This window comes from Mus caroli, chromosome 1, assembly GCF_900094665.2.
Source record: "Mus caroli chromosome 1, CAROLI_EIJ_v1.1, whole genome shotgun sequence".
Classification (NCBI taxonomy): domain Eukaryota; kingdom Metazoa; phylum Chordata; class Mammalia; order Rodentia; family Muridae; genus Mus; species Mus caroli.
In genome coordinates, this window is record NC_034570.1 from 103218440 (window position 1) to 103232197 (window position 13758).

A 13758-nucleotide genomic window follows, 5' to 3' on the forward strand; every position below is an offset into this window, starting at 1 on the left:
AGACAGAGAGAGACAGACAGAGACAGACAGAGAGAAAGAGAAAGAGAGAGAGAGAGAGAGAGAGAAGAAGAAGAAGAAGAAGAAGAAGAAGAAGAAGAAGAAGAAGAAGAAGAAGAAGAAGAAGAAGAAGAAGAAGAAGAAAAGAGAACTGATCATGATTACGTACGTCAGTAATGCCCCAGGTAAGAACAACGCCTCTGCTCAGCATTTGCAATTCTGCTTATACTTTCCAATCAGGTGAATATATTATAATAAAATCTTAGATATTTTTGTATGGCCTAACATGCAAATATGTTATTTGAAGGCGATTGAATTTATTTTCGTATGTGTATATATAGGTATATTAGTATGTATTAATTAAGTTCCAGAGTATAATATATACTTCATAATATGTGTGCTGAACATGGCATTGAACTTATATGAAATTATAAAAAGCCAAAATTCCAATAATATTATAACAACACTTACAAGCATCATTAACACATATTGAAATCCATATCTTATCTATTATTATACGACACAGAAAGAAGCTATGTTCACAAATTTTGAATATGTGATCGCCTATTAAGCATTTATAATCACATGATGGCTAAAACCTATGTTTTATTGGATAGAAAAGAAAAAGGACAGTATTTAATAATGTAAAACTTGCTGCTGATGTTTTATGTTGTTTACAACATAAAGTTCTATAAGTTTTTTGTTTTGTTTTGTTTTGTTTTGTTTTGTTTTTATTTCTAGACTATTCTAAAAAGAGACATGGTAAAATGTTTTCTATCTTTTTAGGATACCTTTCTCATACAGGGAATAAAGTCTTCAGGAAGGAAAGGAGTCAGAATGATGGATTTGGTGGCAATTTGAGAAAGATAAAAGCAGAGTCCGGTGGAAGTTGATGGACTAAGCATAGAAACTCAATTCTATTTGTGATCTCTCTAAAAATCAAGGGAATTGTGGCAGTCTCACAGAATAATACTGCACACACAAACTTTAAAGTGGAATTCTTAGGACCATGGATAATGGAAAAAGGAATGTGTCAGAGAGAGTTCTTATGCATAAGAGAGAAAATCAGTCTCTCAAAATCCTGGAATGCAGTTGAGCACAAGTGAAATCTAGCTCCAAGCTGCATTCAACAGCATCAATGAACAATCTAGGCCCTATTTTTTAAATTCTAGTCAAGTATATAGCAAGACATGCATCCATAATAGCTTCATTGGGGTTATGATGCCCCTTTTGATACTGTAGCCCATCCATTCATTGTTTGTATAATGTCATAGGGCATACAGGAGTTGGTAGTGTCATGTCTTTGTTAGTTTGGAGATCACAATACAGACTCTTAATCAACAAGGAAAGATTATATGTAAATGAGTACTGCATTTGTTTCACTATACATGCTCAATATTGATGGTGAAAAAATCCAGTGGATATAACATAAAATGAAGACTAATTTTCTTAAATTAATCTCCCATTTCTTACTCGCTTATACAAACTATTGAAAAATACTTTTTCCCAGATTATTTTATATTTACCCCTTTGTAATTATAAATAAAACTGGTGTCACAACTGAGCAGAAAACAAGTGAACTTTTAAATGTAAAATTAATATTATTTATCCATTAAATCTGCATATATACTTTGTAAGATGACAGAATAAAAATTTAAGAAATAAAAAGATTTCTGTATTTTGATAGGAACATTTTATGTGATTTCAGAAAAGAATCGATGAAAAACTGTGTCATATTAATGCTGTAGGAAATCACATATGAATTATGGAAAAGTTGTCTTAATCAGGAACACATTGCATCTGTGCCACCATATATGATATATGAACACAACACATACAAACATACACACACACACACACTCACATACATGGACATAGACACAGAGAGAAAGGGGCGGGAGATGGGCTAGTTGGAAAGACAAGGTAATTGGGTCAATATAATCAGAATACATTATATACATGCATGAAATCATCAGAAACTTTAGAAGCAAAGAATGTTTTCACATGATTATTTGAATATTTTAATATCTACTTCACTATATATATATATATATATATATATATATATATATATTCACACTTTTACTGACGCTTGGATTACCTCAGTTCTGGTCAGGTGAAAATGTTCTAGGATACACAACACTGGAAAGGTTCACGTGTCAAACAGATGATCTTATGGAGAGAGAACATAGAAAATTTGTTCATGGGATCAGCTATCACATTCAGAATTTTGTCTGACACATTTTACAAAAGTGAGTAGGTATGAATTTGTATATTGATGCATTTAACCAGCTACCTAAACACAGCTACTGACAGTTAAATAGTTAAGATCTAGTGATTCTTGTTTTCTGAATTTTGAATTTTCAGTCATTATTTTCTGCAGCACACACACACACACACACACACACACACACAGATGACCTTCATAAATGCCTGTTCCAAATATAGTTTAAGTTAGCTGAATGTCATTACTTTATGCTAAGCATGGTTAAATAGAATGACAAATAAACATGATCACGCTTGAAGCAATGCATGCTATTGCACAAACACATATAAACTGACAATGATCCCAGGGTGACTCAGAACAATTATGTTTACAAAGAAAGACTAATTATGACTTTAGGGATGAAAAATATCATGTATGTACTTATAGAACTTCAAACTGAGTCTAATTAGGAATTTTAATTTCTATGACCTCCTTTTCATTGCATAAAGATAATTATTCCATCTGTGAAAACTTATAAAAATATAACATATTCTGAAATGCTTGTGGATCATGAAATTTTGAGTTCACTGAGCTCAACTTCTCATGGAGAAAAACAGATGGCAATTAATACAATGGCTCCATTCCAGTGACACTATTGAGAAAGTTTGGCCAATAAGACCTATGTATGATAGGACTTATAATTTGTGATGATCAGAAATTTCTAAAGCTATTAAATATCAAGAATACTTTTAAACATATAAATAGCTAAAATAGGATGAAAAATTCATCCATAGTTTAAAGACTGTTTTTATTATTTTATTTATTTACATTCCAAAAGTTGCCCCAGTTCCTGGCCACCCTTTCTGAGTTCTTCACATCATCCCCACCTCCTGCCTCTGAGAGGGTGACCCCCCACCTGCTGAGTTTATTGAAATCTAAGTATGTCAAATAAATAAAAACTATAAGGCTTTGGGTGAAAAAAAGTGGAAGGGCCTCTTGGGCCCACAAGTTGTATGACTGTAGGGCAGTAGTTACAGATATTTTAACTTTTTATAGGTCAAAATTGCTCTCTATATTTTTTTCTTCTTTTTCTTAGTTAAAGGTCAAAGGTTTCGGAGGGAGTTCTGTGAGTAAGAGTTCTTCTTAGAAGGGGAAACAAAATAAACAGAGATAAAGTGTGGAGCAGAAACTGAAGGAAAGACCTTCCAGGGACTGCCCCACCTGGGGATCTATCCCATATACAGTCACCAAACCCAGACACTTTTATGAATGCCAAGAAGTAGATGCTGGTAAGAGCCTGATATAGCTGTCTCCTGAGAGGCTCTGCCAAAGTCTGACAAATACAGAGGCAGATGCTCGTAGACAATCATTGTATTGAGCACAGGGTCTTCAATGGAGGAGTTAGAAGAAGGAATGAAGGAGTTGAAGGAATTTAAGACCCCATATAAAGAATAACAGTATCAACCAACCAAACCCCTCAGAGCTCCCAGGGACTAAACCTCCAACCATAGAGTACAAATGGAGGGACTCTTGGCTCCAGCCACATATGTAACAGAGGATGGCCTTGTTGGGCATCAGTGGGAGGAGAGGCCCTTGGTCCTGTGAAGGCTTAATGCACCAGTATGAAAGAATGCCAGGTGTGGTTACGTGGGAGAACACCCTCATAGAAGCAGGGGAATGGAGGATGGGATGGGGGTGTCAGGGGTAGGAAAGGGAAATGGGATAACATTTGAAACGTAAATAAAGAAAATGTCTTATTAAAAAAACAAAAACAGATTTAACTGAAAAAAAAAAGCCATGAGGATATAAGCTCAAATTTTAAGAAACCACGCAAATATTCCACATGAATAAAGCACACCTTTGACTTCATCAAAGTGTGTCTGAATACAGGAGCACCACCAGAGGTTTGTAGATGCCAGAATAGCTCTAAGTAATTTGAAGGATCTAATCTCAGAGGAAAGACGACAGAGAGCTTTGGAACTAGACACCCAGCATTCTACTGTGGATTCTTCATGTTCATTTGCACATAACTGTGTGCACCCAATGCACACAGACATGCATATGTGCATATACACACAAATAAAAACATAAAATGTTGTAAAATAAAATCTATGTTGGACACCATTATTTGGGTGAATAGATATGTTATGGTCCCTAGAGGAAAACCTATGACTACTGCTACTACTACTACTGCTACTACCAGTACTACTACTACTATGTTGCATGTAATATTAAAATCATTATTAATGGCTCAATGCTATACCTATAGATTTGTGAATCTCTTAGCAATCATCAGCGAAGCAATATTTTTTGGTTTATAAGTTTATTTTCACTTTTATTTTGTAGTGATATTAATTAACACAGACTTACAAGTGGTCAATATGTAGATGAAAAAAGAGACCTTGGGGTGCTCAGCCCTAACTATAATGTCTATATCACAGTTTTCCCTTCAAAGCTTAGGAGTCACTGAGGAAGAAGCTAGGGTCAGGTGGATAAAGTATACTACAAGATACAATGGATGGCTCTAAGGAAACTTTTTAAGACATAATAGGGCAGTTGCACATATGAACTCACAAAGTCTGTTATAGCATGCAAAAGGCATTACATGCTTAAGCCAAACAAAATCCAAACATTGAGAGGAGCGGTGGTGAAAGCATGAAGGTACATTTGCAGGTTTGGAGGTACTGGAATTTGATAGCAGCTCTGGGAGGAAGAAACAGTTTTCTTTAAGGAATGATTCCTAATAGGTCTCCAACTCCAGCACACAACCCATACTGAAGATTCCATGAACAAATTGGATTTGATGAGTCTATAAGAGAAATCACAGAATTTTGTGGATATAAAGCTGTGATCTGAAAGGAGTTGTGGATATGGGGGCAAACATGCTCAAATTAAAGCATATGAAATTATCAAAAGCTAAAAACAAATTGGAATATAAGTATGTATTTATATACCCCTCCCATTCCACTGTCCTTCAGAATCTCCAACAAAAATGTTACATGGGTGGACATGCGTGCAGAGGGATTTCCTGCACATGGAACAAGGGCCCAGTGTGAGCCTCCAGGAGTGTTGATGACTGCTGTGGGCATAAGGCTTGTTTGTGTAATAATGTACATATTTTCACAATCCTTCTAGGATTGTCCTCTGTTAATGTTAATGACTCCATGAGAATTATAAATAGCAGGAGTCCAGAAGGCAAAGGTTTGCTAATGTCTCATCAAAATGGTAAGCACTGGGACCTTTAGCACAACCCTTAAGGCCATCGGAAAGAACTCTAAATACATGAATTCAAAACATATATAATTTCTCAACTATTCAAAAATATAATGATTCAATATGAATTATATGAGGGGCTTCATGAATCTGAAGGAGCAGAGGTGGCTACACTATGAGCCAGCTTGTCAGAAGGATAGAGATTCCTGAATACATGCAGGAATACAAAAGATACAAATGCAGGCAGATTCCTGAATTCAAGGTCTGCCTGGGACAAAGCAAGTCTAGGCCCAGGTGTGGTGGAAATGGTAATTTCAGGGCATGGTCCTACCCAAGGAGTTCTCCAGCTGTGCTTAACAAAGGCAGACATATCTCTGAATTCCTTTTTCGAAGTTAATAAATTATATATATGTGTGTGTGTGTGTATGTATATATATATATGCTTGCTGTCTTGGAACAATCAAGGGACCCTAATAATGGAATGCTGATTTTTAAGATAAGTAAAAGGAAAACCTGGAGTAAAAGGCAGGACTGATAATGTAAAATAAAAGACTGTACCTGTGTTCTGCCTGGAGATGACCAATCCAGAGGATAAAATTCAAGAACTGATTAGATTAGAGAACTCACACACACATACACACACACACACACACACACACACACACACACAAAGACACAAAGACACAAGCAAGCAGGACATGGGCAGACTTACAATAGCAAACAGGTAGACTATAGACAGAGAAATCTCAGTAGGAAAAGCAGAACATAGAGAGGAGCAGACTGGAAAAGCTGCATCAAGCAGAACATAGGTTGCCAGTTTGGACCCACGGTTTGACTTTGAGTCACTCCTTTTCTCTTCTCCCAGATACCCCTTTTCTCAGAACCCCGTTCCAAGCCCAGGCCAGTCCTTGGCAGTTACCTGATAACAACATGGATGGCAGATGAGAAGTGTCAGACTAGAACTGTTACTTTGTTCTTTGGTGAATATGTTTTAAACATAATAGGTGATTTTAAACATAGAAACTGCAGTATATTTTTTTTTCATTTTATTGAAAATAGGTAGTTTTAGAAAAATTTAACCTGATTATGCTTTGTTTTTCTCTACAATTCCCAACTCTTCCCTACCTCCCTTCCCATCTGGATCCACACCCTTTCAATCTGTCTTAGAAAAATAGAAGAAAAGAAACAGGCCTATAAGAGATTAATGATATTATATAATATATGATATAATGTAAATATAATATAATTAACATCATATGATAAGACAAAACCCAGGACATTGGAGTTGGACAAGACAACAAACAAGCAAAAGGAAAAGAGCACAAGTAAAGGCACAAGAATCAGAGACTAGCTCACTCACACACTTAGGAATTTTGTAAATTATTAAACTGGAAGCCATAATATATACACAGAGGACCTACTGCAGACCCAAGGATATTAATAGTAAAGAGATTAGATAAATGAAAATGTAAGCCAGCTCTGAACTGTCCTTTCTGAAATGTCTTTGAATTCCTAATCTAATTTTCTCATTTAATTTTCTATGTTTATGATAGTTTTAGTATGCATCTAGCATGTGTTATTAGTTGTGCTACAGTTTTCATTTTCAAAGAGAATACTTGCATTCTTTGAAAAGCTTTATTTGGAGGACATGAAAAGACTTTTCCTGTGTCACAGTGAATTCAAGACTTCATCTTCACCACTTGAAAAAAGGGGAAATAAAATTGTCTTAGAAGGCAGAGAGAGGGAACTGGGGAGGAAAAGGGAGGAGGAGAGGAATGAGGGAGCAGGATCAGGTGTGGGGCTTGACCTAAGAGAGTCCCAGTGGTCCAGGAGAATGAACAGCTGCTGGGATGACAGGGAGGGGAGAATCTCTGGGGATCCAAGAGATCTAGGATAGGGAAGGCTCCCAGGAGTAAATAGTAGGGGTGACCTTAGCTGAGAGTCCTAACACTAGGGACATGGACAGGGCCTATACAGGCCACTTCCTGTAGCTAGGCAGGACCCTCAGTGGGAAGATAGGGATACCAACCCACCCAGGGACTGGCCACTGGCAACTTTATTTCCCAATCAGAGCCCAGTGGGACAGGCTTCCTTTAGTCTATGTGCAAGACATTGCAATCACAACTTAGGGGAAAGGGGTTTATTTTAGCTTACAACCTCCAGGGTAACAATAGCTCCCTGAGGATAGTCAGGACAGGAGCTCAAGGTTGAAACCTGGAGGCAGGAATTGAAGCAGAGAACTTGGAGTCATGTGCTTAATCCTTGCTCTGTATGCTCTGTTCAACATGCCTTTTTATATAACACAGAACCGGGTGTCTATGTATGGGACTATGATAGAAGCACTCTTTCAATTCAGTAGATTAGTTTTTATCAAGTGGACAAAAAATTGAACTAGTACAACATCCCTAAATAAATTATTTTCATCATTCCTGGGCTGCTTGTAATTCTAAAGGATAGTTATAAAAGAAAATGAAATATAGTGTAAGACAGAACCAAACTTACACATTGGAGGTGGACAAGACAAACCAACAGAAGAAAAAAAGCTCTCAACACAAGATACAGAAATTAAAGACCATCTTGTTTACTCAAGAATCCCATAAACACACTTAACTGAAAGTCATTATATATACCTGTTGCAGACCCACTCAGGCCTGTGCATGCTGCTTCAGTCTTTATGAGTTCACATGAACTTAGATTACGTTGATTACTTTTCTTGCTGTTATCCATGCTCATCTGGCTCCTACTCTGTTTCTGCCTCTTATCTCGAATTCACTGAGCCCAGAAGGGAGGGATTTACCAGAAACATCTCATTTAGTGCTGTGTGTTCCAAGGCTTGTCATTCTCTGTATATCTAGCTGTGGGTCTCTACTTTTTTCCATATGCTGTAGGAGGAAGCATTTCTTATGATGGCTGGACAAGGCACTGATCTATCATTATAGCAGAATGTCATTCAGAGTCATTAACTCACTATGTGTTTTGTTTGTTTGTTTGCTTTCATTTCGTGTGTGTTTGTTTGTTTTACTAATATTATTTTCTCTTACCCTGCATCCCTGGACTGTCTAATATCTCAGTCTCGGTCACTGAAGCAGTATCATATGAGTTCCATCTTGTGGCGTGGCCCTTAAGCCCAATCAGATTTTTTTTAGTTATTTCCACCTGTTCAGTATCTATAATGCTATTATATATATTATTCAGGGCATACCACTTGGCACTTGACAACTTGACAACTAATGCTGTGCTGTGCTCAGGGGAAGGCAATTTCTTCAGCTTCTAGATTGCCACAGTTGCTTATAATTCTTCATGTAGGGGTGTGGCTTCAGGGACTTTTCCCCATCCTCTTTTCATGCACACTTTTATTTATGGATTTACGGCTCTCTCTGTAAGAAAGAACCCATACCTCATATGCAAAAGTGGAAAACAAAACTAGATAGCTGATGGGCCTAGTAGGAAACCTGAGATTAGTATCCTGCCAAAGGAACACATCAGAAATGTTAGATCAATTGAAATCACAGAAATTATGGCAAACATATAGGATAAATTCAGTAGAAGGTCCCATCACTGAGAGGGCTAACCCATAACCAAAAAGCCATTTGTAACTGAAATCTAATGACAAAGTAAAATTCAATTTTTCTTGATGGAATTTCACTGGGAATATCAACTACACTTCAAGTAAGGCCTCATGCCCTGTATTAGGTGGTTTACACAAAATTGATTCCATAGTATTTTTAATTTTTTAATGGAATTTGGTTACATTATTTTTATCTCCCTGTTCTGGCTATTTGATTTGATTTTTCTTAAAATTCATTCCTTTTTTGGTTTGTTTGTTTGTTTGTTTGTTTGTTTTAGAGAGTTAAAGAACATTCAAGACAAGAAAAATAAACTCTAAAGTAAATTTTATTTATTTATTTGTTTGTTTGTTTGTTTGTTTGTTTGTTTATTTATGGTTTTTCTAGACAGGGTTTCTCTGTATAGCGCTGGCTGTCCTGGAACTCACTCTGTAGACAGGCTGGCCTCGAACTCAGAAATCCGCCTGCCTCTGCCTTCTGAGTGCTGGGATTAAAGGTGTGTGCCACCACGCCCGGCCAAAATTTAATAAAACCAATGAAAATAATAATGTTTATAAAATTTTGTTTTAAGTTCACATCATTTCTGGTGCATTTTCATTGGGTGCAGTATTATTTATGCTTGCCACAATTCTAAGAAATTAATGTACCTCCCCTGAGTAGTAATGACAAAATATGTTGGAGTTTATTACATTTATTTATTTATTTATTTATTTATTTATTTATTTTAGTTAAAAGTAATATGATGGATGTGGTAAATATGTCAATACTTCAGGTGTTTTAAAAATTAAGAAATCATATAGCTAAATTATTGAATTTCTGTGTTTGTATACACTGCTCATGAGAGAATCTTTTGGTGTTCTTGGCCATTTTTTTTTTTTTTTTGGTCCAGCTTCTTCTATTGAGTTAAGTGATTTTAAGCATACACTAAAGGTTAATCTAATCAAAATAATCTGATTATTGTACTTTATCTTCACTTACCCTAGCCACAGTGACAAATATGCTCTGTTGACACTAATAGCAACTATTGTGAAGCAGACTTTTCCTCACTGATTTTGTGGCACACATGCTACCATTGTTATTATATACTTGTGCACAAGGAGCATGCTAAATTTAAATGACTTGATTTAGCCATTAATTAAGAGTTGTATTTAAGTAAGAACAACTGAATATGTATACTCAGAGCTAGCAACTAAACAGTATCCTCACAGGAACTATTTATAATGAAGTTTGAGGGAGAAAAAAGGTAAATATATGTGCAGTACTTGACCATGACTTATTTTAATTGCAATATTTCCTGCCTTTTCTTTTTATATTGCCATAACACAGAGGCTGAGGATATGAGGAAATAAGATAACCAAGGATTAAAATAAACCATGCAATGTAACATGTTTAACTTGGACCTTAACATTTATATATGCATTTATAACATCCTAACAAAATTGAATATTCATTTAACATATTGCACTAAAAACTGAAATGTATATATTGAAATAAAGCATAAATAAAAGAAATTTCTCTGATTTTAACTTGTTTTTTTTTTTTTTCTTATTATGGGGTTTGGAAATCAATTCAGAGTCTCAAAAATAACAGGAAATAATCTCACATAATCAAGGCCCTCACCAGAAAAATGCTAAAAATATCGTAATTCCTGACATCAAATAATACTATAGGGGCATGTAGAAGGAGGTGCTGATTCCCTAATTGGTTCTTGATTGTTTCACTAAAAGAGGCGGAAGCCAATTGCTGGGTGAAAGGAAGAGGAGGAAGAGCAAAGTCAGGGGAAGAGGAGGGAGCTCTTCTGGCTTCCCAGAAGCTTCTAGGCATTGGAACTAGAAAGATACACAGCCTTACAAGGTCTTGTGGCCACCACAACCATTGGTCTCTGCCATCAGCGGATGGTTGAAATAGGCTAGCTGGTAAAGTTAGGGCAGGAGATTCTGGGCAGCATTTGTGTTATCTGGCAACTTCTAAATTAATAAAGCTCTCTCGAGTTTCTTCCACAGAGCTAAGATGGACAGGAGAAAAAGAGCAGACAGCAAAGTTGATGGCTACTTGGCAAAGCTAGCAGGGAGGAACGGAACTGGTAAATTGGGACTGAGGCTGGTGGATCTAAACTGGGAGAGGTCGGAGTGCAGGCAATGCTTGGGGATAGGGTAGCATGTTTTTTGTTTATTTGTTTTTTGTTTTGTTTTGTTTTAAATTACATGCAACACCGACATTACAGTAATATGGAGATAGTAGCAAAAAAAAAAAAAAAAAAAAAAAAAAGAGACCAAATGGCATACAGGCCAAGGAAGTAGTAAACCCAGAAACGAGCTTAAATAGTTTTGCAATGCCCTTAAAAATAAGACAAATACATAAATTATTTTAAAAGTCAGCATCTTTGGCATAAAGTTCTTAGAAATCTGTAGAATATTGTAGAAAATGAAAATAGAAACCTTTACAAAAACAAACACATTACATCACTGTTAATGTAAAATCTAACAGTTTAAAATTCCTCACCAAAATAATGGAAACATTTAAAGATATAGACATTGTCCGACTCTTTACTAGATTAATGTAGCTGAGGAAGAAACAACAAATGCAAACAATGGAAACCATCCAGTCACAAAGCTTCTGCAATACAAACATGATAGTAAAATGCCAGCTTTTAGAATCACAGAAAATGTTTTCCAGGTGTCTATATGAAAATTAAATCATAAATAGAATAAACTAAATTAAAGATTGAATGATAAGGTAACAAATTAAAATATGATACACTTCTTAAACCTAGAAATACAAATGACCAGTAAGCAACTGAAAATTCAAAAATGTACAATACTCTTAGCCATTGAGTAAATGAAAGTAAAATTCTCAATGAATCTTTTTTGCAACTAACTTAGGGTTTTATTAAAATTGATAGGCTAATCAAAATTAAAGTGGATGAATTATATTTGTCTCTTAAATTTTGTATTTTCTAAATTTTGATTTTTAAAAATTTCTTGTGTTTATTATCCTTTTTCTAATATATAATTTGACGGGTGTGTGTGTGTGTGTGTGTGTTTGTGTCTTTGCACATATTTCCAGGCAAATATGTATCTACTTGTCCTACTTTATATTTGTCTTTGTTAGAGACCTACTATTATTTAATTACTCAGGACTTTAATTTTTGACAATAATTTTAAATAAAATAGAAAGTTTAATATTCACAAATTATGAAAAGTAGAAATGAATAAAAATTTATCTGACTTTGATAATTGTTAACTTCACAAAGCAATGATATTAATATGTGAGAAGTTTCCTTCCTGAAAATTATCAAAAAATAGATTTTTATAATTTACAGTTATGTATAAAGAAATGAATCTCTTATAATTTGAAGGAATACAATTTCATTATCCATTGTACATAATTCTACAAAGAAAATTCAAGAGAAAATTTAAATTTAAAAAGTCTTATCTATTGTTAAAGAAATATATTTATAATCTAATATTTGAAAAAAATTATCAATTTCTGCTAGGAAAATAGAAGTTTTCATGTATACTTGTTTTAGGAAACGTCCAAAACTTGTACTGACTTCAATTATCTCTAGATTGCTTTTCTTTTTGAAATACCAACTAGCCAAAATTTTTCAACTACTTGTTGAATCTATCTAGTAAATTCTAATGATTTGTATATTTCAATCTACCCAGGATCCTCACAGTCTTACCTTGTCAGGTTTAAATCTTAGGACTCCAGAAACTGAGTCTGCAGCTTCTTAACAGTTACATGAGAAAAGCAGTAGAAGAGCTGATTTGCTTTTACAGGCTTCTCAGCAGAATCTCCGTGGATTACTGTGCTCTGATTAAGGGATGCTGGGCTTTTAGTAGCACAACACGTCAGTATGTCAGTGCTTACTCAATGCTATTTTCGGTTCTCCAAGTAAAATCATGAACACTGAGCCTTTTGTTCAAAGACCATAAGGGCATTCTGATGTCCGTTCTTAGTCTGAGGTTAAAATGGAGACAGCTAAACAACTTGTACGATCCAACTTTCTTCTCTCTCTCTCTCTCTCTCTCTCTCTCTCTCTCTCTCTCTCTCTCTCTCTCTCCTTCTCTTTCTTCCTACCCATCTTATTTTTCGTGTTTTTTATTTTTTCCTAACAACAAACAAAAGGAAGTACTCACTTGAGGTGAGAACAAGGCTACTTATGTAAGAGAGTTGTGCAAGTGGAGAGGACATGCCCCCTGCTTGGAGATTAGTCCAGCAAACAAATGATCAATTTAAAGCAGGGAAAAAAGTTACTGAAAGGAGAAAAGTCTTTCACTGTATGTGTAGTCCTTCTAGCTGCTTCTTAATTCTGGACTTTTATTCATGAATCAAATACATTACTAATGAGAAAACATCATCTAAATTATGTATTTTTTTATTTTCTTTGGCTTACTTATTAAAATTATATTCATTAATTAATTCATATAATTAAAATTATAAAACTTTTATTATAAAATCAGTGTGTTATTACATGTTACTTGTGCATATTATATTTCATTAAAATCACATTTGCATCAAAGAAGAGAAATGCTAAAATAATATAAGCATTGTTTAGAAAGTAAATAATTTCTATAAAATTATTCTGAAACTTGAATATGTAAATGGCAGTATACTTATGAGAAAACAGCCTTAAATTTCAGAAATAACAATTGAGACATGAAAACTTTGGGCTGCATGCACATCTTTTTTATCCAATCCATGAAAATACAGCAGTAGATGGAGTATATCAAAAATAGTAGCTTATTGGCGCCAGAAAGTATGTGCTATACA

The 13758-nt window shown here is 35.0% G+C and overlaps 1 protein-coding gene across 8 annotated transcripts in view; it reads right to left on the reverse strand.

Moving 5' to 3' along the window:
• The window catches only part of Cdh19 (cadherin 19), a 73950-nt gene extending 61039 nt beyond the window's left edge, over positions 1–12911 (reverse strand). For 5 of the 8 annotated variants that reach the window (XM_029478111.1, XM_029477997.1, XM_029477979.1 and 2 more), the window contains exons 1-2: positions 12668–12911; positions 2099–2169 (exon numbers count right to left, since the gene is read on the reverse strand). The gene's annotated coding sequence lies outside the window, so the exon portion shown is untranslated. Of the gene's footprint in view, positions 1–2098; positions 2170–4777; positions 5013–12667 lie in introns of all 8 variants that reach the window. The other 3 variants (XM_029478142.1, XM_029478031.1, XM_029477950.1) reach the window with 2 other exon arrangements.
• Positions 12912–13758: the final 847 nt, after the last annotated feature.